We start from the raw sequence: 22,015 nt of genomic DNA, 5'->3' as shown, positions 1-22,015 counted from the left end.
AGCCTGGTGACTAGATGCTACATTTTCCAGTGTGTGGAGTGCGAGTTCTCTGATGTAGCACACTTTCGCTGCAGCCACAGAGCAGCTTCAGGGAATGTCATTTTAAAAAGTCAGAAGGAGCCCTTTCGAGCTTGGGACTGTCATTTGGGGAAGAGGATCTCCTGCCTCCCCCCCTTCATTCCATTTTCAGAAGCTGAAATGGCCTAGCAGGAAGTTATTTACATTAGTCTGCAATAACTAGAGTTGGTTGGGTGCACATCCTAATAATATTGTTTGTGGGAGAGTACCTGCTCTGGATTTATTCATAAGGGTCATATATTTCAATTACTTTTGTTTATTCAGAGCATTCACTTTATGTAGTCCCGAAGCAACTATGAAGAAGTGGTGCATGAGAGAGAGAGAGAGAGAGAGAGAGAGAGAGATTTGGAACCAGTAAGTACAGACACAAGCTCCCCACTCTGCAAAAAACTACTCCAATTATGAGGGCAGCAAAACTCCTCTCTGACCTTTGACTTGGCTTGTAATAAATTTTCTGCATCTGCTGTCCCCAGGTATGTCTCTGGTTTGGAGCCTGGGTACAGGAAAGGAGAGAAAGCTGCCTGGAGAAGAAGGGAAGAGAGAAAGATTCCCCCACCCCCTTCCATAGACTAGTCTGCCTTGTCTATATCTGTGCTTCAGGGCAGGCTTTAGATTATAACAAAGATCAGATCAATGGGCTATTAAGTACAGTTTCCAACTGTACCACAGTTCTGTTTCCAACCGCACCACAGTGTTCTTCAGAGGAATATTATGTCAGAAACATGCTATCAAGACCAGACACTGATAGATCTGTCTTCTGTCAACCTGTCTAATCCCTTTTAAAGCCATCTAAACCAGGTTTTATGGATGTAGGTAGGAGACTATCTTGGATTCTCCAACCTTGCCATAAAGAGCACCAGAGCCCCTCTGCCCAGCAGCTGATCTGTGCTGTAAGAATGCCATCCCTTTATCATTTGATCTGAAGCAAATCTATGCTGCACGTAGAAAGAGAAGCCTCAGTCCCAGTTGTATGGAGGACACAGACTTGGCTATTGATGAAAATACAACAAGGGTCCTGCAATATATGTTGCATTCAACTTTTGCATCTGCAAACAAGTTCTTATACTCACAAACTGAAAATTCATGCAAAGGTAAGTGGAGGATAATATTGGAGCAAGTCTAAAAGTACCCTTTAGAGACTATATATTATACTGTCAGTGGTTGTTAACACACACTGCATACAGCTATTGCTATCTGTAAGAGCCAATTCTTGGACAAATAATCGTCATCATCAACTCTGAAAATAGAGCATCAGTTCAAATTAAAACTGTATATTGGTGACTTCCATAGCTTTCTAGCTCAGAGATACATAAAACAGTTTTATCCATCAAACTATATTTCAGTTAAAACATAAAACTGATTGAAGATAGTGTGTTACACTGTGTAACTGGATATATACTTATTAGTGGATATTAGAAGTTGCATGCTTGGTCTGAGTCTTCCCCCCCCCCCCCCCCATATAAAAGAAGAGGGCACGTACACCTAAATGAAAGACAGGAAGTCTGGAGCCAAGACACATTAGGATGAACTTTCTGACAGCAGTTCCTCAGTGGAACAGGCTTCCTTGGGAGATGGGCTCTCCTTTGGAGGTTATCGGGCTAGATGGCCATCTGACAGTAATACTGATTCTGTAAACATAGGCACATCATGAGAGGGATGGAAGGAAGGGTTGAACCAGGCATATTTCTTGTGGCCCTTTTTACACACCCAGGGAAATGCTGATTGCTACTTTGGGGCCAGGAAGAAATTTTCTCCAGGTCAGTTTGGCCAGGGATCCCAGAGGGTCGGGTTTTTGTGGGTTTTTTTTTTTTTTGCTATCTTCTGGGAATAGAAGAGGGGTCACTGGGTATGGGGGATATTTGTGAATTTCCTGCATTGTACAAGGGGTTGGACTAGAGGACCCTGGAGATCCCTTCTAGCTCTACAATTCTATGACATCTTGGAAGGAAGGAAAAGGCTAGAAAAAAAATCATTCCCAGGAGAGGAAATTCTCACCTGTATTCTAGTCACAGCCCAAATTGAGGGGATGTGTATCCCAGGGGTTTGACAGGGGTATAAAGTCTGAAGGGCCAATTGACTGGGAAAGCACATAGTCATGCTGTGTCTCTGTATTTGGTGTTTCCTAGGTACTGCTAGGCACCTAGGAAAACAATTTTATTTATTTAAATACTGATATCCTTCCTCTCTCCAATTATTTAAGGTGGCTAAAAGTATGCAATTAAAATATTTTAAATGATAGATTACTAATTCTGTAATCTGTCTGGAGTATAAAAAAATGGAGTACAGATTAAGTAAATAAATAAATAAATAATTTCATTTACAATAGCAAGGCAATCCTCAGCATCGAATCACTTAAACAAAAAGTCCTCAGGGAGAATGGCCTTGCACAACATGCTAAAAACAGACAATGAAGGTAACCCCCTGAACATTATCGAGGTGACCTCAAAACCAACAAATGCCATAAATGAATTAAGGAGGAACAGCCAATGTCTGTGAGAGAGCACCATGAGCAGAAAATGACATAGGAAACACAGTTGTTACACATATATTCATACAGTAAATGCAGTCCCTCAGAAATTCAAGTAATGAAATAGTCTTAAAAGCAAGAACTGGCATCTTAAATTCCACTGGTCATCAGGCCTAGTGACTGCCTCCCTCCTAGACTGCTTCACTGGTTGCTGCTTTTGCTTGCTCTTTTGGAAGTTGTCCAATGGGGAAGAAGGATTGGGAGAATTTTTAATTATTTTAAACCACCCACAGGCTCTTAAATTCAACTCAGCTATGTTTGCTGACAATTTCATGAAGATATGCTATGTTTTGGGTCAGACTGTGGCAAACAGGCAATCCCCTGTCCTTGTTGCTCCGATATCAATTTAGTATTTCTCTTTCTAGCCCACTCTACAAAAGAGAAGACTAAAATATATTAGATCAATTATTTCAAGCCATCAAATTTTTAGCTGACTGTTCTAGCCTAAGAGCTAATTCACAAGTTTTATGTAGCTGCTCACTCTCTCCTTGTTTCTCACATGAGCGGTCAGAATTCCATCTCTTCCATGCATTAAATCTTTCTCATTGCTTTGCTTGTTTCCTCCTCACTGCCCAGCAACACTATCCTGTACTCAACCTTCTTACTAATCTTTCAAATGTCAATTAAAACCTCTGAGCAGCTGATAAGGTTCATTGTTTCTTCTTTGGTTGACTGCCTTTGGAGAAGATTTGCCATGCTGCTATATTGGAAGAGAGTGGTATTTTAAGATGAGGTTTAACATCTGAATGCATGATTTAAAAATTAGGAGATGCATTTCAACAAACATCTCAGTACCACTGATATGCTGAGTGCATTTCAGTACTACTGAGGAATTCAACAGTGTGGCTTATTATTAGGGATGAGGTACCAGAAGACAACTCCTGACTGACAGAAAAACAGATTTCAAAGACTATCAAAATAAGAGTGGAAAGTGAATGCTAAAAACTAGCATTCTGCATAGCTACTATGGAATGTAAAATTCAAACCACATAAGACAACACATTACATTGGAATATGTTCACCATTTTTTATTTATTCTCATGCATTTCATTTTTAAAAAAAATTACTCAATCTTGATAATACCACATCAGGTTTTTGTGTAACCTAGCAAGCCATTTGTCATTAATTTGCCATTATCAAGACATGCAAAGCGCAAAGATCAAAACAATCTTTCTTTCCGTATATTTTAACTATAGTCTTTCACCTGTACGTGTCTGAACTGAATTCCACCAAACTAGTCTTGATCACTGAAGTCAATTTTGTCATTGTCAATTTCCCCTCTAAGTGACATTCATTTATTCTTCCCTTAATCTTATTCTAAGATAGAAGTATAACGTTTCTGAAAATTCTGAAGTTCCACTGGGGAAAAAATTCCCCGGAAAAACAGCCCAGAAATTGGTGTGTGTGTGAGCTGACGTATATGCAATAGTTTTTTTCCTATAAAAGTAATATGTTGTTGATTTAACAACTTAAATTGTATCATTTCTAACTCCACATATAAAATTTGCCTGATTAATGGAATTTAAAAGTATAAAGAAAAATAAAGTATAAAGAATAGGTATGACTAACAGCATATCTGGACATCAAGTTAAAGTATATAACACTAAAAACATTTAACTCTTTATAAATGTATTAAACACACTGTATCATATTAATTGTTGCCAAGATTATCTCCATTTAAACAAAAACATATTTCTGAAAATATGTTGCAAAAGTTGACAGTATATGTATATCATATTCTAACAGTAAAGTTGGCCAAATCTGAGGATACTTAAATTCTGTGACTGGACCTATGGATGGAAAAGAGAGATCTTTCCCCAGGTTTGCAGAAAAACCTTGAATACATTACGGGGTTAAAAAAAAAAACCCAAATGATAAAAGGAAAATGGAAGTCCACGGTGGCAGTTGCTAGGTAACAACAGCATTCTAGGCTTGGGTTTTGTCAGTACAATCGCTGCTTGTGACACATATGCTGCTTTATTTTGTATTGTTATGGTTTTAGTTTGTAAGTTTTTAGTTGTTTTAACTTCTGTTGTGATCTGCCCTGAGCCCATTCACAGGAAAGGGTGGAATACAAGTTAACAAAAATAAAATATATTTTAAAAGGCAGGGGGAGTGGGCAGAGACCTTTCCAGGGCTATTCTGGCCTTTGAGAGAGGACTCATCAGCGCCAGTGCTGACAGCAACCACTGTGTGACTTGATACCACCTGACTGCAAGACTCAAGAAAATCTGGCTGCTTGCTACTATTTAACAGCAGCGACCCCATGAAAGCCAGTGTTGCATAGTGGTCAGAGTCTGAGTAGTGTTTGGGAGACCTGGGTTTAGATCAGCAGCCTGCCATGGAAGCTCAATGGGTGATATTGTGCCCATCACATGTTTTCAGTCTAACCTACCTCACAGGGTTGTTGTGAGGATAATGGCTACTGGGGAAGGGTATAAAACTGAGGACATGTGGATCATCAGCAGTGTTTGCAAGGGCCATCTTGCCTTGTGAATGCTAGTATATCAATAAAAGCCATTTGCAAAAAATGACAAATGTTGGTAACTGAACGACCTGAGGACTTGACAATGAAAGCCAGTGTGCAGCATGAAAGCCACTAGGCAAACTGAATGAATGCCTAGAGAACTGGCCTTCTGGGGGCGCGCAGTTGGGTGCCCCCCATGTGACTTGGTGACATTATCAGTGCGGGGAAGGGGGAACGCCAGAAGTTAGCCTTGCCTAGGGTGCAAGATAGTCTAGGGCTGGCCCTGCCAGTGTGATATAGTCAGAGTTTCAGACTGGAACTTCAAATCCCCATTCTGCTGTGGAAACTAACTTGGGGACCTTGAGCCAGTTACACATTCTCAGCCTAATCTACCTTACAGGGATGTTGTGAGAATAAATTGAAGGAGAGGAATATAATGAAAGATGCACCAGATCCCTATTATAGAGAAAAGCAGCATATAAATGAATTAAAAAGTAAGGTGGGGACCGATAAAGTTAGATTGGTGGGTTGGTGTGAAGGAGAGAAGGAAGTAGAAAAAGGTGAGGCTATTGAAATTGCTAGGATGAGGGAAAGAGTAAATAGCACGGGGAGGAAATGCAGGACGTGCTCCTTCCCAAGTCCTTCCAGGTCCCCCTCAGTGCATATAGGCCTTGCTCAGCTGCCACCATGCAACTGAGTGATAGTTTTCCTGGGGTAAGGCTACCATGGAGGGAAGGAAAGAAGGAACAGATTATGGTAGGTTGGCTGGTGGATGAAAGCGAGTGAAGGAAGCATGAAAAGAGGAGACACTCTGGGGGCTTTCAGGACAGTGAAAGAAGATGTAGCGAGGGCAGGGAAGATGAGATGACCCCTCCCCCCCAAAAAAGTCCTTGCAGTTCCCTCACTAGTCACAATCTAATGCTGTAGACTGTCTTATCTTTTTTTTTTAAATGATACTACACATTTTAAGTAAAACCGTGTTTAAAAAGGAGTCCAGTAATTCAAAAAGCAGGGGGGGGGGGCTGACAGGTGCTTTCTTCTTAGTGTCCATCCAAATGTCCCATTTTTTACACTGGAAAAACCGGGAAAAATCCGCTGACAAAAATCTTGATTTCAGTGTTTCACTCATTCAACAAGAGAAAAATTTATATTTTTTTTTCCAGAGTTCCTCCCAATGTTCTCATTTTCCTATGGGAAAAATTGAAAAAAGTCCTTGGAAATAAATGGTGAAACATGCCCCCCCCCCCCGGTTTCTGGGGTGTTTCCCAGGCCTCCTCACATCTGTGCTCCAAGAAATAAGTCTTACAATGGGATTTCAACACAAAAGCTATGAGATGATTCAAAATATCAATTACAATGGTTAGATATGACTAAATGTTTCATTTAGATAGCTACTAAATGCCAAGACATCATCCACGCAAAGAGCCTCAAATGATAATGAACTAACATTATTATAACAGGTATGTATTTCTGTGTTGGCCTGCACAAGAACTAGAAAGATACGAATGTGAAAAACTGGATGCAGTGTATATGATGCACTCCACAAGTCCCCATCATTTATCACTCTCTTTATCTATTGGGCATGGACACTGCTCTTGGACACTGGATGGAGACCATAACTCCACAGCAGAGTACAAACCTTACCTAAAGGATGCAAGCCTCATTTCTATGCTGGAGTATACTTGATGCTTAAAACACAACCCACTGCTGGCATGCACACAGGGGTCCACTTTCATTTCTGTGTGCAAAGGTTTCCCCAGCTGACTCTTATTGGAAGTGGTGGTGGCACATTTTGGATGGAGTGCAAGCCTAAACCCTCATGTAGCGTAAGAAGCAGTGGCTTGGATCCAGTGGAGAGTTTCCACAGACGAACAATTTCCACCGGTGGAGCTAAAATTTCTTTTACTTATTTAGAAGATTTCTATGCTGGAAGCAGTTTACAATTAAAATAATAAATTATCGGTATAAACACAACAAGCCATTAAAACAAGGTCAGGGTGTAAACAGGCATAAAACTATCCATAAAACAGATCTCGGATCAATACCAGTCTATTAAAAACCTGGAAAGATAAAAAACACCCTAATTAAAAGGTCAGGTAAAAAGATATGTTTTGGCCTATCTACAGTACAGTAAAGTAGGCACCAGGTGAATCTCAAGGGAGAGGGAATTCCAAAGGCAAGATGCCATCACAGAAAATGCCCCGTCTCTAGTTGCCAGCAACTTCCTTCTGAAGGCAGGACACAGAGAGCTGGGTTTGAGAGGCGCATCTTGACAGGTGGGCTGAATAGTAAGGGAAGAAATGGTTCCTCAGATATTCTGGCCCCAAGAAGTTTATGGCTTTAAAGTGAAGAACCAAATTACTCCTGGAAACAGATGAGTGGCCAATGCAGTTCTTTAGAAGATACGATCCTTGTAAACCTCGACAATAGCCGTGCTGCTACATTTTGGGCCAATTGGAAATTTTCAAAGGCAGCCCCATGCAGAGCACATTACACTATTCTAACTTTGATTGAAGCATGCCTTCCCCATACCACTGGATCCCTAAATGCCCCTGGAATACTTTCCCTCAAGAGCAATGTTCCCTCTAAGCTGAGTTAGTGTGAGCTAGCTCACAGTTTCTTAGCCTCTGGCTCACACATTTTTGCCTTAGCTCAGGAAAAATGGCCACAGAGCAAACTAATCTATGCAGTAGCTCACAACTTTAATGCCAGTAGCTCATGAAATAGAACTTTTGCTCACAGCTCTTCACAGCTTAGAGGGAGCATTGCTCAAGAGTGGGATTTCAGTATGAATTGGGAGCTTCAGAGGGAGGGGCGAGGCAAGAAAGCTGAAGTCATTGGCAGAAACTGTTCTGCAAACATTTTGTTTAATTCTGTACCACACTCTGGACAACGGCATATATATATATATAATCTCCTCACAGTATTATGAACTGAAATTTCATGTTTAAAATTTCTTTTAAATATTCATAAGATGTTTAAGAAGCTATTACCCCATCTTGTAGCACTTTTCTCAAAGTTAGACGTGTCAGATAAATCTTGCATAAATAAAACTACTGTTTTGTCATTTTGCCAAAAGGAAAAAAAAAAAACAACCCTGATTTTGTTATCTCAAATCTCAACAGATTTCAAAATCAATGAGACAGCTTCACTGGAAATATACAGAAGACAAGATTTTGAGAAGACATCAGACAAATTGTGCCCTTCCAGTGGTAGCTGGTTTCACATGGCTGCTTCTTGTTCCCATCTAATAGCTTTTGCAATGGGGACATTGTGTGGAAGGGTTAGATGACCTAGGTATTTCATGCACAAGCACTGTTCCTTCTCTGGAGCCAGTGCATAAGTATAAAGAATATCCATGTCATAATCCCCTCCCACATAATCCCCTTATTATTCAAGTTACCAAAGTGATGTGAGAAACACTATGTTGAAGGCTCAACGTCACTGCTCAATTAACTAGTTTCCAGAAATTATAATGTAGGTGCTCAAGAGTCAATGTTTGACTCATGCAAAGAGAAATGAATGAGCAATTTTGTTGGTTCAGGCTTTATAGATATTAAACTTTTTGTCAGGTATGTAACATTTTCTATCACTGCAAATAGCCTCTCTGCACACCCAAACAGTCAGGAAAAATCTCATGTGAACATCTGTGAATCTGAGCAGTCAATTGCAGTACCTCAGTGCATGGAAAAATGCAAGAGACCGCTTGCTATTTGTGAAGTTAAAGACATTTGTCTGCACAGCTCATGGCACTCAAGGCTATGGTACATTAAACTACAGAAGAAATGTTACCTTTTCAAAGAGGAGGCCCCAAAACTCCATTTTTATATGAAAAAATTGGATTCCATAGAATACAACAAAATCTGTGAAAGTAATAATAATACTTAATGCTTAGTGCTTTGGATAGTGGCTTACAATTTCAACACGCTAAACATTTCATAAAGCTATATTTCAACACTGTGAAGGAAGCAGAAAAGCAAACCAGAAGATGCTACTGACTTTCCTCATGCAGGGTGTTAGGTGAAAAGTGGGACCTTGGTTTTGACAGCAGCATTTCAAAAGACTTTGAATGATGCCTTTAACAAGTGCAGTAAAAGCTTTGTTATCTGGCATTCATGGGGCATGAGGGTAGCCAATTAATCTGCTTACCGTGCTAAATGCTCAAGCGTGTTGCTCTGCCCCACTCCCTACTGAGAGGAATCTGCAGCAGATCCCCCCCCCCAATTCCATGGGAAATGCCATGGCAACAGTCCCCTTGTCTGGCAGGACATGAGCCATGAGCCAGGGGAAGAAAGGGGATGGGGAGGGAGTGGGGGAGAAGGAAAGGATTTGAATATGCTGGGAAGCATTTCGTTTTCAAATCAGGGCCCCTGTACAGAGAGTTTTGCAAAGAGCATGTTCTTATTCCATGCCTTTGCTGTGGTTATAACACCTACAAAAATTATTGCTCAGTAAGCAGACAAGTGGGCCAGCTCCTTGGAAGCCCTCCAACAGAGTTTCTTCCTGGCAGCTGAAGGGAAAGGCGGCGCCTGAGGATGGCGTCCACTGGCACCACTGGGTACCAAAAGCCCAGCATAGATGCTGACCTGGTTGGAGAGGCAGGAGTGGGTGGCATATGAACCTATATATGGATGGGGTATGTTGGCTAAGGGAACCTATATATGGATGGGGTATGTTGGCTAAGTTTGAACTCTGGGAGATGCTGGTTAACTGTGCATTCTGGATAACTGACTGTTGGGTAACAAAGCTTTTACTGCAGTTTGCTCTTGCTATTTCTAGCAATCGTGTTCAAAGGTTCCAGCAATGTTAAATTATTTGAAGAGAGAATCTGTTGTCCCAAAAATAACATTAATGAAAAAAAGAATGCAACATATGAGGCTTCTAAGTACAAGAAACAAAATGTTATATTTTTTTCAGGATACATTTTCACAGGGGAAGAAAGGGGGGCAGGGAGGAAAGGATTTCAATATACTGGCAAGCATTTAGTTATCATATTAGGGCCCCTGTGCAGAGAGTTTTGCAAAGTATATGTTCTTATTCCATGCCTTTGCTGTGGTTATAACACCTTCAAAAATTAGGGATGAGAGAATTTCCTAGCAGTCACTTCCTTTATAGACCTTTAGGTTTGCTATGTTCTGCATTACACTCTATCTGAACTGAACTCCAATTTATACTGAGAGAATTTTTAAAATTAATTTCATGTCAGTGTTTCCCATTTGCAGGGTCGTGACCCTGTACCGGGCCACAGAAGCCCCACTACCAGGTCGCAAGAAAAGCCAAAGCTAGCCCTGCCGCCAGCAAAGCTAACCCCGCCCCATCTCTGTGTTGTGCAGAGAGGAGCTGGGCTGCCTCTCCTTCCTTCACCCCCCCCCAAGTGTTTGAGAGAAAAGCTAGCATCCACTGGCACTTTAGACCCATGAAGTGTTCTTCAAGGTATGAGCTTTCATGTGCCTTGCAGTATGTTCTTTTGGAAAGATTTCCCGGGAGGCCTGGGCGGCAAAGAAGGGTGCGTGTGTTTTTTTCAGCCAGGAGGGGCAGGGAGTGGGCATTCCAGTAGTTATTTTTTTTATCAAATGACCCCTGGGCAGACTTTTTGCTGGCTGGGGTCATCTGATGGTGAGGAAGGCCTTCCTTCCTTCCTTCCTTTCTTTCTTTCTTTCTTTCTTTCTTTCTTTCTTTCTTTCTTTCTTTCTTTCTTTCTTTCTTTCTTTCTTTCTTTCTTTCTTTCTTTCTTTCTTTCTTTCTTTCTTTCCCTGCAAGTGATGCTCTGTCTGTATTCTTGGTGCTGGGAGCGGGGGAAGCAACAGTGGGAGGGCTTCTAGTGTCCACTGGTGGACATTCTGGTGCTTTTTGGGCATTGAATGAGGGAATTTTGGACTGGATAGTGCACTGGCCTGATCCAACATGACGTCTCTTATGTTTATGTTTTTTCTTTCCATGTCTTTATTTTCCTTTCCTTCCATTTCATTCTTTCCCTTTCTTTCTTTCCTTAAATTTTTAATGGATGGAACTTTTCTGTTCATCATACTGTTGTTGCAGACACAGGAGCTCTGCCATTGAAAAATTGGCACCCCCAGTTGTAGCCAGGTGGCCTTCTATGAGATTTCTGTGTGAGTGAGTGAGAGTAAGAGGTGTGTGGCAAGAAGAGATTATTGGAGATTACTGCAGTATATCTCAACAGCACTAGAAGCGATGGTACTGTGAACTTGGCACCATTGTACTGGTCCTGCTTTTAACAGCTGTCTGACACCAAAATTAAACTCCTCCTGTAGATATTAAAAAGGATGAAAGTAGTTCATGGCTAAGTATCTGAACAACAGGTTGCTTTTAAAGGCATGGGAAACACAGCCAGTAAAAAGCTGCAAGCCCCTCATAAATATCTTTTTTGGGATAACTGCAGAAAAGCTTGTATGAACTTCATATAACTTGAAATTAATTTATTAATTGCAATACCATTCTCTGCTACCTTTTACAGCAATTTCCCCATGTTTCAACCAAAGAAAAGTATGAACAATAGCTGTTGAAAGATTTTCTTGAAACCAAGCAAGCTTAGCTTGAGGCAGGGTTCCAGTAGTAGCAGCTAAAGGAAGGCCCTACTACATGTGTCAGCATATTTTGAGGTAGAGCAGCTGCCAGGGCCCAGTGTGGGTGGTACACAGTGCTGGCATTCTTGATGGCAATGGCAACAGCACTCCCAATTGCATACACTGGCCAGTGCTGTTGAGGAAGGGATGTGTAGGTGGTGCAGGCAATTGAACATGAGCATTAGGAGTGCTTGCAAGCAATTGAACATGAGCATTAGGAGTGCTTGCAAGCTGGAGAATAATGCACAAACAGATGGGTGCATGCAGGTGTGGGGGTGAAAAGAAAGGACCGCCCACTTTCCATCCCCATTTTGGCTCAGCATGAGTTTCAGAGAGATTTGTCTGAAAATGAATTTATTTCCAAAGAAGAGGCAGTGGGGGAGTGCCCTGGAAGTGACATCGCACAAAAAACTGGAGTTTTGGTTCAGTGTGCCCTGGAAGTGATATCACTTGGTCCTTGACACCACAGGAAATGACATAATTCCTGTCTCCTGGCTGCACCCCCAAAGTCTCCTGGCTCCACCCCCAAATTTTAGTGGGCCATGAAGGAGAAGTGTAAAAATGACCGGGCCACGGGAAAGAAAAATTTGGGAAACCTTGCCGTAAGTGAATAATAGGATCATAGAGTTGGAAGGGATCCCCAGGGTCATCTAATCCAACCCCCAGGATAATGCAGGAAATTCACAAATACCTCCCCCTAAATTCACAGGATCTGCATTGCTGTCAGATGGCTAACTAGCCTCTGTTTAAAAACCTCTAGGGAAGGAGAGCCCACCACCTCCCTGACTGTCAGGAAGTTCTTCCTAATGTTGAGCCAGAAACTCTTTTGATGTAATTTCAACCCATTGGTTCTGGTCCAACCTTCTGGGGCCACAGAAGACAGAAAAGTTACAGAAGTTACAGAACCCCAGCATGTGTAATGGGCCAGCTCTTTCAATTCCTGCAGCTCATTCATATCTTCTGCTCTGTATTATCAGTAAACACCTACTGATTATTTAAAAAAAGACCAAAACCCTGCACAACACACTTCCAATGTTATTATATGTATTTGGAATCTCATAGGCATTTGACCAACGTGCAAAGTATTATTGGGACATTTGATGTAATCATGTGTATAATCATGCTAGGTTTGCTTTTCTGCATCTTTTTATCAATACAGATATTTGCATTAATAATGCAGAAGGATACCAGAACTGAAGAGAAAGACTGGAAAAATGAATTTATATGGATATAATCTGGATTCTTTTTTTCAAATAGGGAAGTTCCTAATTTATTACTTCCACTTTGGAAACAAGACCAGGAGCTCCCTGAACCTGGGGGAAACACAGTTGAAGAGCCTTTCACTAGCACTTCAAACAAAAAAAAGTACAGTCCTGACATTGAATGGATATGATGCACTCCACTGGATTTATATAGAATGGATGCAGACATATCCATTCTTTGAATGTTCTTCTGCACTTTAGTTACATGGCCAAGTGGAACCTAAAATAAAATATCTATTGATATCAAGTTCAATTAAATTGAGCAATTTAGTACACTTCACCATGAATATCTGCAAAAAGAAAAAAAAAACACAGGTCAATTGTACCTAATGAAAACACATCACTACAACATGCCCCCTACTCTTCATGTGCTAACCAAGGAAAATTTCAACTGCCTGACTTGAAGCATCCAGTTATAATAACAGCACAATGTATTCAAGCTAAGAGTCAGACTCAAATGCACCACAATGTGCACTTTATTGAAATACATTTACAAACCAGGACACATCAGACAATGCAGATAACACAAAATGCAACAATCCAGACACTGACATGGAACAATTAAGATCTGATTAAAATGAGAGCGCTATGGGATGGTACATTTCTTACACTACAACTGCAACTCCTGAATATATTCTCTCTCACTTTCTTGCTCCATGCCTTGATTTCTCACTTCTCCTCTTGAGCAGAGCAACAATATTTGAATTCCTGGAAGTGATTGGATTTCTTTGTGGGCCTCTAGTACAGAGTATTACTTTTTCTAACTCTTCAGTCCAGAAATTTTTTCTGTTTTCACTCTATCCCAATTCTCACTATTCCCACCAACCTTGCTTAGATACCTGTAAAAATTCACTTGTATGGGTCACTGCCCAAACTCAGTGGATTCCATAAGTCATATGCAGAAATGAAGTCAATAGCTCCTTTAGCATAGGAGAGAGAGGTGGTGGAAGGAACATTTTCTTTCTTATACCCAGGTCATTTAGTATGAATCTGGACTCAAACTGGAAATGGCAGGCCACATTCACACTGAGAAGTATCTAGCAACCTCTCAACCTCTCAGCTGAGGTTAAACAAATCTACACCAAGATCAGTAGATTTGTTTAACCTTGACTGAGGGGCAGGAACAAATGTTTTCTCCAAAGTTGTTACCATACAGATGCCATAATATTATTTGTAATTATTTAATAATTGATTTTTTGGACCTCTGCTGCTATAAGACCTGTGACAACTACAACTGTATCAGCATTTTTTCCCTTCACATTTTGGACACATAAAGTCATTTACTGTACATACTGAAGGACATACTCCAGACAGTATCAAAACTAGTCATACCAGGGAACCCATATTTATTATGCAAATGTCAATATTCATATTCTTTTTGTTACCTTCTATTGTTATTATATCTGTATAAATGCGGATATCTATTTTTCCTCATTTATTGTTTATATGGTTAATTCTATTATTTATTTTGCTATGCACACATTCATCACTGTGATTCTGCTGTTACACAATTTTTACTTTCATTTATATAAATATTCAAATCGTTTTTCCTTGCCTTTCTGCTCAGATGCCCTGAATTGTTTATCTCCCCCGCCCCCCAACCTTCAAGGTCATTGTCAGGAAGGTACCCAGTTCCCATGGCTGAGGCCATGGGAGTATTCCACATGGTTAAATTGGATCTGGGCACAAGTGGATTAATGGAACAAATTAGCTTCTGATAAAGGTAAAATAAAAACTTTTTAAAAATTAACATACTATTAACTGTTTCTTTTGTCAGCTCATCTCAAGAAAGCCAGCATTTCTTTTCTAGATAGTACAAGAAATCTTTTGGCAGTGTTCAGATGAAATATACTTTGTTTCATTTCTTTGGTGTTTACAGGACTAATGTTAAAAGATGTTCAAGCTAATCCAGTATTGATAATGCTGCAAAAAAAATCTGCTATGACTAAAAGAAAACAAAACAGTATGACTGAAAGCTTTTTCACACCACAGTTAGATGTATAATAGCCTCATAAAGATCACTTTTGTACCCATGTATACTGTCTGGCTTGGTACTGTACTAAATTATTGATTGGTTGATTGATTGATTGATTGATTAGGACGGATGAGAAGGGTTTGACAGGATTTAAAGGAAGAACTTTGTCCTTCATATGAAAGGTTTGGGGTAAACGGCAAGTTTGAGTATTTATTTTTTTACTGGACTGGGATAAAGGGCGGTCAGAAAAGAATGTGGAGTTCATACAGGAAGGTGATTTCAATAAAAGATACCAGGAACGGTTGTGAAAGACAATGTTTATTTGAAGAAGCATTAGAATATGGGATAAGCTTTTAAAATGTCTAAGGGCTAAAACAATCCCTGATAAAATTTCAAAGGAGCACTGTTTTTATACACTGCGTATTCATTTCAATGAGCTTAGAACGGAGTAACTCTCTTTAGGATTGCATGCTAATAACTAAAGCTATTACTCTGGTGAGCAAATTATAGTGCAACAATCCCTTGAGATTTTGTGATTTTTTAAAAAAAAACAAAAACAAAATTAAAAGCACATTTAGCTCAGGGGATAAACATGGTCCATGGGCCTGCAATGCTACATTTTCATTCTAGCAAAAGAACTAGACAAGCACAAAGATCAAAAGCCTGTGGTGCTTTGAGTTCCTGTTGAATTCACGGTAACAATGAAAAGGATGATGGAATTGCAGCCATCAAACCAACTTCTTGGGGAAATTGTTTTGTACAAACCAGGGAAATGCTGTCTAGGCTCCCACAGGGAGCAAAACCAAGAAGAAAGTCCTGCTGCCCATGCCAGTTGGAGACTCCTAGAGGCGGAGTGGGGGAGCCACATCCAATTCTTCACCCCTGGACCATTGGTGCCCTAGGTGATCACCTAATTCACCTACTGGGCAGTCTGGTCCTGATCCTAGGAGTTTTTCAGCCACCACCTGGAGATTGGAAGTTCTACCTAAAGGTGGAATGACACACACACAATTCTATAATGGTTTTTAAAGGCTGTGCTTCATTCTCAAATGCATCCACTTGGGCACCCATTTCTGAGGGAGAAAATAGGGGGGAGAATCTATTATGCCATTAAAGGTTTGGTATGGTATGGTAAATAGGGGGGAGGGGCAGGTGGGCTTTTTAAAACAGACCCCTCACTAGTCATTTGAAAACATGACATACATAAGGTCCTGCTACTACTATATATCATTTGTCTGTTTTCTTGGATTTCCAACAGTGCAATCCTGAAGACAGTGAGACTGGAAGGGTGTCACTCTGCATAGGATTACCTTGCCTGCTATAAAATAAAATAAAAGCCTTTCCAATAAAATAATAAAAATAAAAGCCTTTCCACTTTCCTGCCTGGAATTCAGCATGAATGATTCCTTAGGTATAACTACAGCTACTTTCATTCTAAAGTGGGTGGAAAGCAAATGAAAGTTAAAGCTGGAAACAGCAATTAGTGAAGGATAGAAGAGAAATAAAGCAGAACTTGTATGGTAGGTATAATAAAGAAAAAACCTAATCAGTTAAAAACTAAATGAATCAAAATTGAACACTCTTTGTGGACAGTATTTCTTTCCCTGCTCCTGTTGTGGTTGGCTAAGAGGCAGAACCTGGACATAAGCCTTCCAAATTATCCAATCCATGTTACACAGGTATAGCTGCTGGATAGTTCTCCATTTGCTGCACAGAACCAACAGAGCAATATTCCCATTTTCTGCAAGAATGACTCCTTGGGTTCTCCTCTGGAAATCCTACAGAAAGCTGCCTTTTGTTCTTTACTGTTGATCCCTGCCTGACCTCAATATGACAGCAAATAATCTCTATATGATCTTCACTACTCTGCACTAGGATATGTTTAAATTGCCTTTTCAGTTGCAATAATCGCTAAAAAGGGGGAGCTGGAAAATCTTTTCAGAGAGCAATGGAGGAAGTATAGTCTGACATCCATGGCTAAAACTATCACTTCCTAGGGGCAGCTCATGGGGAACGTGACACTTGTATTTCAGCCACTGTGGTTGTGCACCAGTGCTATGAAGTAGCAGGTGCAAATTCATGTCCACTGTGGAGGTCATTACTTTGTTCATGTGGCTGCTCTCCCTGGAATATCTTCCTGGTTGCCAATGGGTCCACCTATATTAATAATCATGATAAAATAGTATTTTCATGCTCTCAGTTCACTCATGCTCCCCATTCACCCACTCAAGAGATGCATTCTCCCATTAAGCAGTTTCAAGATTCCATATCACTCTAACAAATTCAATGAAGTTACTTTAGTAGAATAAGAAATGGTCTGAGTTTTATTCTTTCTTTGTAGAAATATCAAGGTCAGTTTCCAAAAAAGCTGAAATTTTATTAAATCAAAGAATGTTTAATCAACTTGAAAACATTACAAACTGTGCATAAAAATCCACCTACTTTAGTTACATATATAGGTACTTTCCCATAGTGCAAGAAAAAAATCCATTTTTTTGCATAACTACATGTATACATATACATTTAAAAGCATCTTGTTATAATTAGTTAGGACTGTCAGAAATCAAACATCCTATGGTTCCCGTTCCCCAGGTGGGGCAAGGGGGGGTCCCCTGATTTTGGGGGCTTCTGGTTGGCCAGCTGGCTGGTGGGAGAAACCCCACCTGCAAACAGTGACATCCCCAACATGATAATGTCAGATAGAAGTGACATCATCATGTCAGGGATATCAAGTGAAGACATTGTTGTTTGGGGGGAAATTCTGCCCCATTCCCAGATCACTCCCTCTCATCCTTGCTGGTGAGTTCTGAGGACACAGAATCATAGAATCATACAGTTGGAAGGGATCTCCAGGGTCATCTAGTCCAACACCCTGTACAATGCAGGAGATTCACAAATACCTCTCCCTCACACCCCAGTGACTCCTGTTCTATGCCCAGAATATGGCAAAAAACCTCTAGGATCCCTGGCCAAACCGGCCTGGAGAAAGATGCATCCTGACCCCAAAGTGGTGGTCAACATTTTCCTGGGCATGCAAGAAAGGGCCATGAGAACTGAGCACTGATGTGACCCTTCCTGCCCTCCCTCTCACAATCTGCCTAAGTTCATAGAATCAACATTGCTGTCAGATGGTCATCTAGTCTGTTTGAAAACTTCCAAAAGAAGGAGAGCCCACCACCTCCTGAGGAAGCCTGTTCCACTGAGGAAATGCTCTGTCAGGAAGTTCTTCCTAATATTTAGTCAAAAAAACTTGATTTAATTTCAACCTGTTGGCTTTGGTCCAACCTTCTGGCAACCCTACTTCTGGTTTACAGAGAAATTCGACTACTAGCAACTACTTTCTAAAAAGTTATCTCCAGTGGTCCTAATTAATTATAACAACAAAGAAAGATACCCATTCCATGTAAAAAGTTTTTACATCTGGATGTTTCAGTGCTTCAGTTAAGTATGATATGTATTGTACAAGGCTTCATAGCTGAGATACATTTGGTGTACAAGTATTTGAAGTCATTTATAACTCTACCTGGTCATAGGAAAGATGTGTTGCAAAGGTGCAACATCTCCTTGTGTATGTGTGTAGTTTTATTCCCCCCAAAGGTCTTTTTCTTGCTCTAAAGGAAGGTACCTATATATATATGTAGAAATAACAATATCTGACAGGTTTTTATGCACAGTTTTTAATATCTACTATTTGATTAAAGATAATTTGATTTAATATATTTTTAACCTTTTGGGAATCGCCTTTGTTATTTCTACAAACAAGGTTTATCTTCTTTTTTCAATCTCTTAAGTTACCGGGTTTGTTCCAGGTTGGAAATCTCCCCCCCCCCTTTGGTTTTGTTGTGCTTGAATCTATCTTTAAAAAGCACTTCATAGCCCTTCAAACTGAAAATAAAATTTATGCTGCATTTTGACACTGAACTATAGGTAGAAATCAGTGGTCTTAATGGCCAATCCATCCCTGAATATTTAGCTCAATGCTCACCTTCACCTAGTGCCTTCACTTTGAGTGATACATTTTGTTGTGGCCTGCTTGTCAACATTTTACACTGTGGTTTCTACCATTCAGAATGAAGCAGAAGCAGTTTGAGGACTCCATCCCTTTTAACATTTAGGATGACATTCAAGATTGTTTTAAAGGTCTGGAATGGAGACTTTTAAAAATAAGGTGTTTTATCTGTGTTAGATAAACTGATTCCAAACTAGTTGTGCTAATGTGATTTTATTTGTTTTAACTGTAAGCTCTGAGGTTTATGGAGGGGCAGGCAGAAATCTTTTAACTGGTGAAATGATCAAGAGGATGGAGTACACTCTCTAGATGGAAAGACTAAGGAGTTTGGAGGGTTTTTTTAAAAAAAAAAGTTTAGAGAAAAAAGACTGAGGCTTCAGTCCTAGGAATGCTCTCCTGGGAACAGGGCTCACTGAATACAACAGGACTTATTCTGAGTAGATCTAGTTAGGATTGCTCTATATGGGGAGGACATGACAGAAGTTTACAAAATTATGTATGTAGTAATTTTATAAGACTAGAACTTGCAGGTATCCAATGAGGATGATGGGCAATATATTCAGAACACACAAAAGTAGTTCCTCTGGGGAGGGACGGTGGTTCAGTGGTAGAGCATCTGCTTGGTAAGCAGAAGGTCCCAGGTTCAGTCCCCGGCATCTCCAACTAAAAAAGGTCTAGCAGGCAAGTAGGCGTGAAAAACCTCAGCTTGAGACCCTGGAAAGCTGCTGCCAATCTAAGTAGACAATACTGACTTTGATGGACAGAGGGTCTGATTCAGTATAAGGCAGCTTCATATTTTCATACGTTCACTCAGGGAATACTTAAATTAGAATTAACTGCCACAGGATGTAGAGATGGCCATTAATTTTGCTGGAATCAAAAGTGGATTGGACAAATCCATGGACATCAATGGCTAGGAGAAACAGTGGTTAAATGTTTTCTGAGATAATAATAGTCTTACCACAACAGGGGACTGTACCCTGCTTGTAAATTTTCCAGTGTCATCTGCTTGGTCATTATATAAAGCAGAATGCTAAAATTAGACAAACACTGAACTTGTCTACCTGCTCATATCTTGGGAGAAACACAGGCTGTAATTAAATGCATGATTAAATAATTTAATATAATAACATGACTTCTCTTAATCATTTATTCATCCTCATTTAGTCCATTACAGTGCACAGGCATAACTTCAGGTCAGATGCCACATCATTTGAAGAAGTATGAAAATTGAGTTTGTGTTACCTGGCAATAACATATTCTGGACTACTTTACTCAGCAGCATCACATGGACTTTACACAAAAGAAGGACGGCAACAGAGCTATTCCTGAGAGGCAAACTATACACTCTCCAAATAGTCCCTAACTCTACAAGATGTTCCAGAAGGGCGCCAAAGTTTATTGTACCAAGATTTGTCACAAAATGTGTGAGAACTAGCAAGTACGCCTCTGGTATTTGTCCTACTATAAGACATCAAGTAGGACAGCCAATGATATCTCCATTCAGAAATCTGACATTATCTCTGACTGGAATAAATAATAAATAAATTTTATCATTTCCCCCCTTGTCATCCAGTTATCACTTTCTCAGACACCTTACCCTGAAATGATAAACTGATACAGTGCTATAGATATTGGCTGTTGTCCAGATTTAAAGTTTTTTTTTTCTTCCTAACTAGCCAGCAGACAACTAACTACAACTCTTCAATTATTATATATCAGGCCCAAGGAAAAACAAGCAGAAAAACAAAAAAAAAAAACCACTATTGAAGACTACACCATAATTAGCAGGCCTAAATATTTCTGAACATATTTTAATCATCATTCTTAAACAGAACACATATATAACACCAGATCATGTGCATATACAAACTGACAGACCGCTGGTTCAAAACAAATGTCACCAAGAACAGGAACATTTTTTTTGCACAGGTTACAATGAATGGCTTTGACCAAAAGTACAATTGCAGATTTTCCATTAATTTCTAAAGACCCGATAGAAGCTGTTTCTGATAACTTGTGCCCATTAACAGCCTCTTTTGGATACTGCCTGTTTTATGCATTCTGATTGGATATTGCATTATTCAAGGGTTACTACAAGCGAACTGGATTACAGCCCAGAAACTGTTCTCAGAAGTTTATTCTTCTGAAAACACTGAAAAATCAGTCTGTGTTAGTCCCTTTATAAAATATGCTGCATAATAGCACATCACTCCCATTTGCAAATGTCTGTCATTTTGAATATGAAACAAGAAAAGTTAAAAAGTCAATTTTCAGTAGCCTATTACTTGTGTATAGGGAGAATGAAAGGAGAAATAGTATCGTTTGTGGCTGTATCACTTCAATCTTATAGATTATTGTTTCGGAGTTATATCATCCATAACCATATATCATATTATTTTGGGGGAAATCTTGATTCTTTTTGAGAATCAATTTCAAGCACGCAACAAAAGTTAGCAACCAACCCATGCAGTTTTTACATCTGTCAAAGGGAATGCTTGTGAGCCTGTCTAGTGCAGTGTTGGACTAGGAACTAGGAGATCCAGGTTTGAGCCCCCACTCTGCATGGAAGCTTGCTGGGTGACCTTAGGCCAGCCACACCCTCTTAGCCTAACCTTCCTCAAAAACCTGTTGTGAGGATAAAATGAAGGAGATGAGAATTATGTAAGCAGCTTTTGGTCCCTATTGGGGAAAAATGCCAGGTATAAAGTAAAATAAATAAACAAATAAATAAATGCTCATAGTATTTTGTCATTCTGAAGGATCAATTCTATAAACACAAGATAATATTCCATTCATGTTACAGGATATGTGGAGAACCTTTGCAAATTTATGAGGGCAGAGATGTATGGAACCTCCTTAGGATGTCTATGAAAAACTCCAGTTGAAAGATCTGATCCAGAACAGATTGTGTTCCCAATTCCCATGTATGTTTAGAGTTTCCCTTCCTGCTTGCCTCCTATTACAGCAGCCCACACTTAATTTTTTAAAAGCAACTTTCAATATAGCATAGTGGAGGGAGGATGCTTGAAAAGGGAAAGAAGAAAAACCATGACAAATGAAAAATCCCTGGGAATATGGAAATGTTTTTTTTTTTTTGGTTTATGGCCTAA

At 39.9% G+C, this 22,015-nt stretch overlaps 1 protein-coding gene across 6 annotated transcripts in view; it reads right to left on the bottom strand.

Moving 5' to 3' along the window:
- The window catches only part of DLGAP2 (DLG associated protein 2), a 662,574-nt gene that overhangs the window by 135,482 nt on the left and 505,077 nt on the right, over positions 1-22,015 (bottom strand). Inside the window, exon 1 of one of the 6 annotated variants that reach the window (XM_060234835.1) lies at positions 8,865-8,935. The exons of the other annotated variants lie outside the window; for them this stretch is intronic. The gene's annotated coding sequence lies outside the window, so the exon portion shown is untranslated. Of the gene's footprint in view, positions 1-8,864; positions 8,936-22,015 lie in introns of those variants that run through there. 6 annotated transcript variants of the gene reach the window in all.

This window comes from Heteronotia binoei, chromosome 1, assembly GCF_032191835.1.
Source record: "Heteronotia binoei isolate CCM8104 ecotype False Entrance Well chromosome 1, APGP_CSIRO_Hbin_v1, whole genome shotgun sequence".
In the NCBI taxonomy this organism is placed as follows: domain Eukaryota; kingdom Metazoa; phylum Chordata; class Lepidosauria; order Squamata; family Gekkonidae; genus Heteronotia; species Heteronotia binoei.
Note: the sequence above shows the minus strand (reverse complement) of the source record. Positions and strands in the feature narration are given on the sequence as shown.